Source organism: Saccopteryx bilineata, chromosome 2 (assembly GCF_036850765.1).
Source record: "Saccopteryx bilineata isolate mSacBil1 chromosome 2, mSacBil1_pri_phased_curated, whole genome shotgun sequence".
Classification (NCBI taxonomy): domain Eukaryota; kingdom Metazoa; phylum Chordata; class Mammalia; order Chiroptera; family Emballonuridae; genus Saccopteryx; species Saccopteryx bilineata.
In genome coordinates, this window is record NC_089491.1 from 72,293,357 (window position 1) to 72,299,356 (window position 6,000).

Genomic DNA, 6,000 nt, shown 5'->3' on the forward strand with positions numbered 1-6,000 from the left:
TCAATAATATTATCATAACTATACAGTGCCAGGTGTGTATTGGAAATAGCTAGGGGACTACTATGTAAATGATTGTCTAACCACTATGCTGTATCTCTGAAACTTATACAAAATAATTTTGAAGGTAAACTAAAATTGAAAAAAAAATGAAAAAAAATAGTATTAAAAATAGGATTTTTCTCAAGCATATTAAAGAACAAATATGATAAACATAACATGACTTAAATGATAATTTCAAGTTATTATGCTGTCAGTTTATGAAGGGATGCTGTTAATTGGAGTTTTTTTAATTTTTAAAATTTTTCCTTCAAAATACACAGGTAAAACACTTTAGTAAAACTTGTGCTTTAACTTCAATCCAAATTACTTTCTTGGAGGGCAGGGTAACTGGTTATTTTCCTGGTGTTGAAATCCTTTTTCAAAGAAGGAGCTAAAAGTATTATTTCTTCAACTGAAATGCTTTTTGGATAAGAATAATGGTATTTTTTCCCAGTGTCATTATTATTTATTGATCTGTCTTCCCTTATTTGCCACAATTCCCTCTTTGATACAGGTATTGCTTTTTAACTCAGACTTGACATCCATGTATAAGGAGTCTCTAGACGGAGCTCGTAGGAGAAATATATTTGCTGGCATTTTGAAGAAGAAAGACTAGGGCTTCAAAGGTAAATAAAAATGGAGATATTATCTGCTAGGCAGTATAACAATACTTACATTGTTTACTCACAACATATGACATCACTTTCTATTTCAACATTTCTCTAAGATTATATCCAATCAAGTTCAGAGTAATCAAAATAATGTACTGAGCAGTAATGATATTTTCATTAAAATACAAATATTAGACAGGTAAAAAATGCACAAAAAAGACAATAAACATGTAAATTTATACTCATTAGTAGTGAAATAGTAATGTAAAGTGTATAAATTTCTCTTTTAGCCTATCAAAATTATTAACATTTTAATAATGATGTTTTATAATTAGTCAACTATATACTACTGATGGAAATATAAGTATTATATTTTTGACAAAATTTCTCAATGTATAGAATCTCTTATATTTTGACACAATAATTTTACTTGTACTACTTTCAGAAAAATTTTTGTCTAACTTATTCTGTGAAAAGTATATAATAAATACTTTTGTCTAATTTACTCTGTGAAAATAAATATTATTAAATAAATAGCTGACTCTATTTCTGCCTCTGAATAATAATATAATTAATCTCTTTGGTAAAATAAATAGTTCTTTCAAAGAAAACAAAACACAGTACTTTAATAGACTTTGATGAGTATTTTGGTTAAAAAGACAAGGATTCCAGGATGCAAATGGTAAATATGTATTGCTCAATTGTCCTGTGTAATAAAATGTGAGATGTTCAAAGTGTCAGGCATATCAGACAAAAACAACATAGTTGGTGATAAAAATGTAAAAGAGAAGAGTGAAAGAGTAAAGGGCTGGAAAATGAGGTGGCAAGAGAAAGAGAAAGAGAGAGAATATTCAGTCTTATGGCGTGATTGATGCCTGGGAGCCTGGGGAAACTGCTGACAAGTGGGAAAATTCCTGTTGAGGAAGTTCCCGAGAAATTTTATCACAGCTTTATGTGATGTTCAACTCTAAATATGTACTTTGGTCATCCATGTACATGGAATTTCTACTTCAATTAGTTATCTGCATACTTCTGCCTGCCTGGTGGATAAATGGGTTAACTGTAGTTTGCTCTGCCAGTATATAATCTGTCCCATTCCCGACACATTCAACAAAAGTAACCAAAGTAAAAGAATCTCATGCTGGTGGTGCTCTGAAAAATGAAAGTCTGAAAAATGAAACCTTTTTTATTTTTATTTTTTGTATTTTTCTGAAGCTGGAAACGGGGAGAGACAGCCAGACAGACTCCCGCATGCGCCCGACCGGGATCCACCCGGCACGCCCACCAGGGGCAACGCTCTGCCCACCAGGGGGCGATGCTCTGCCCCTCCGGGGCGTCGCTCTGTTGCGACCAGAGCCACTCTAGCACCTGGGGCAGAGGCCAAGGAGCCATCCCCAGCACCCTGGCCATCTTTGCTCCAATGGAGCCTTGGCTGCGGGAGGGGAAGAGAGAGACAGAGAGGAAGGAGGGGGTGGGGGTGGAGAAGCAAATGGGTGACTCTCCTGTGTGCCCTGGCCGGGAATCGAACCCAGTTCCCCCGCACGCCAGGCCGACGCTCTACCGCTGAGCTAACCGGCCAGGGCCAAATGAACCTCTTTATCTACCACTGAGCCAACCGGCCAGGGCCTCTGCTAATAACAATTTGATAAGCAAACTGAATATAAAAATATTTGAAAACTATCAGTCATTTACAAATATTACTTATGACACAGTAATAGGCATTCAAGGGCTTGTATCTAGTTAATAAGTATCAAAGCTCGACATTGCTTGTGAGCTCAGTAGGTTAGAGCATCCTCCCAAAACATCAAGCTTGGGGGATGGATGGCTGGTCAAGGCTGATTCAGAAAGTGACCAATGACTGCACAACTAAGTGGAACAAGATGTAAATGTTTCTCTCTCTGTCTCTAAAAGTGAATTTTTAAAATATCAAAGAAATAAGCAGAGTTCAAAAATTCATTAGTGGAAAAAAGTTTCATATAAAAGCTTATCAAGCGCTGTGCAGATAGGTTGGTTGGTTACAGTGTTTTCCCAAAGCACAGAGGCTACTGGTTCCATCCCTGGTAAGGGCACATACAGGAACAGATCATGTATCATGTTCCTGTTTCTCTCTCTCTCTTTCTTCTTCTTTCTCTAAAATCAATCAAAACAAAATTGCAACAGCTTATCAAATAAGTTGTATAAGCAGTATATTATTTATTTGTAAAAGACTATTAAAATATATAAAATGTTCATAAAAAGCATTATTGTAGGAATTATAATGGCTTTCTGAATTCCATAATTTTTCATTTTTTTTCTTTAGATATATGCCTGCTATAACAGAATTAAAAAAAATATTCTTGCATACATTCTCATCCCATGCTAACAGAAAATTGTAGGTTTTTTTGTTAGTTTGTTTGCTTTTAGCTAATACTTGATTTAAAACATTTTTCTATTGAAAAGTTTCAGTGTTACTTAAGCTGTAAAAGACCTTTAAAAAAGTAGAAGGCGGCCCTGGACAGTTGACTCAGTGGTAGAGCATCAGACCAGGTTTGGAAGTCCCAGGTTCAATTCCCAGACAGGGAACACAGGAGAAGCACCCATCGGCTTCACCACCACTCTCCCTCTCCTTTCTCTCTATCTCTCTCTTCCCTTCCTGCAACCAGGGTTCCATTGGAGCAGAGTTTGCCTGGGCGCTGAGGACGGTTCAATGGCCTCCACCTCAGGTGCTAGAATGGCTCCAGCCACAACAGAGCAACGCCCCAGATGGGCAGTGCATCACCCCCTGGTGAACATGCTGGGTGGATCTCAGTAGGGTGCTTGTGTGACTCTGTTGGACTGCCTCCACACTTCTAACTTTGGAAAAATAAATAAATAAATAAATAATAAATAAATAAATAAATAAATAAATAAATAAAGAAGAAGAGGTGGACATTTAAGCTCAGCAAAGAAAAAAATATATATATTTTTGGTCTATCAGATATGGAGAAAGCCAGAATAGATGCTAGGATCTGTTAACAGCAGAGAATGCGATGTTGAATATTGCAAAATAATAAAAGTTTGCAAAATACTAGTATTATAGCATCTAACAATATAAAAAAGCTGATTATTTTTTTAATGTTTCTAATTTTCTTTATTGTGCATTTTAAACAGAAAATAAACTTTGATTTAAAAATACAAGTTGCCTTTGCCAGATAGCTCAGTTGATTTGAGGTTGGCCCCATACAAAAAATTGTGGGTCCCATCCCCCAGTCAGAGCACATATGGGAACAGATGGATGTTTCTGTCTCTCTCTACTCCTTCCTCTCTCTCTCTCTAAAATTGGAGGAAAAGAGGGATGGTGGCAGGTAGGAGGGGGTATAAGGGGAATAAATGATAATGAAAAGAAACTTGACTTTGGGTGGCAAACACACAATACAATATATAGATGATGTATTATAAAACTCTTCATTTGAAATCTATGGAATTTTATTAACCGATGTCACCCAAAAATATTCAATAAAAATAAATGTCAATAAAAAGTTACATTCATTTTATCAATTCCACTCTATGGATAATTTTTCTAAATCATATTGACTATATAAAATATATTTTAATACACTATTCTTTTATTTATTTATTTATTTATTTATTTATTTTTATTTTTATTTTTATTAAGTGAAGGGCAGGGAGGCAGAGACAGACTCCCACATGTGCCCTGACTGGGATCCACCTGGAAAGCTCCCTACCAGGTGATGCTCTACCCATCTGGGATGCTGCTCTGTTGCTCAGCAACTAAGCTATTTTAGTGTGGGAGGTGAGGCCATGGAACCATAGTGCCCAGGGCCAATTTTACTAGGACTATTTGAGCCATGACTGTGGGAAGAGAAGAAAAAGAGAGAGAGAGAGAGATGTGGAAGAGGGGTGGCGAAACAGAATGGTTTCTCTTGTGTGCCGTGACCAGGAATCAAACCTAGGACTTCCATACTTTGGGCTGACACTCTATCGCTGATCTAACTGGCCAGGGCCTTAATACTCCAATTTTAATGTCATAACACTTGTTATAGAAAATTATTGAGACTTAGATTGGTAAAACTGTTTTTATTATCAGCCTAAAAACCTACAGTGAGAAATAACATCACTTTTCATTTACTTCATACTACAAATGGAAAAGTATGTCATCTATCCAATTTTCAAGGTTCTTTGCTGTAGGGATAATGCTTTTGTTTTCCAATTTCTGCTTCTCCAAACTGGTGGGTAGTAGAAACAGAAAACCTGCAAACTTAAAATTGACATGCTTTGCAGAATCTGAGACAGAATGTTTCTCTGCCTATCAGTTGGTGCAGAACATGTAATTATTTCCACATCTCACAGGGGTAGTCCTTTTATTGTTAGATTTTCTTAATGCTTTGAGTTGACAATGACAAGGAGGAAAAGAATAAGAAAAAAACACATTTCAGGACTGTCATTGGCAGTAAGTTCTTTGCAATTAATTTTGTAATGACTTAAATTCTGCAAAACATTTATCAGGCAATTCTCTAGATGGAGAAAATAGTTATTTTTTTGTTAAATTTGCCATAGAATTTCTCAACTCCTTGTCTTATTTTTGACAGGCTATTTTCAGGAATGTCACTACTGAAGGAAAGGTAGTAGAATTGTGACTACTGTCCTATGAAGACTTTTATTAATGCATTCCCCTTGTCCAGCTCAACAATAGCATTAGGTATTATCATAGGTACTTGCTTGGGTAAAAATCACAATGACATCATCACTGCAATCTTTGGAAATCAATTTGCAAACTGGAAAATGACTGACATTTAGGTCCTTCGTGAAAACTCTGTTTTCTGTTAACAACATAGTTCATGGTTCGATCCTGTAGGCAATTTGATATAAAATGCCTTGTCAAGAGGAGTCAAAAACAGTGAATATCATAGTACTGAAAATCTGCTAGGTGTTAGCATATGTAATGAAACAGGCAAATTAAATAGAGCCGTAGTAAAAGTAGATAGCCTGATCACACAACTCTCTCTAATCCATTTAATTAACATGTGTTGAAATAAAAAAAAAAACAACTATCAACGTTTTACTGTAAGTCACTCACCAGGGGAAATTAAGGTTATTTCTTTGTGTCTTGAAAGGATATACGTACTGAATAAAGAACTGAATTGTAAAAGAGAATCTTATTGATAATGATGCAGGTTCTTAATGTTCTATATCCTTATAATTTTTCATAGATTTACATAGCTGTTAAAAAATAAAGCTGAGCCCTGAAGTCTCATTTTGAGACAAATTCTATCAGCTGTGAGAACTGCTGCATAGTGATCTAAATAGTAATTATTCTCAAGACATTGCCAGAGTAAATTAAAATCAATCACAGAGCATCTTATATTTATCT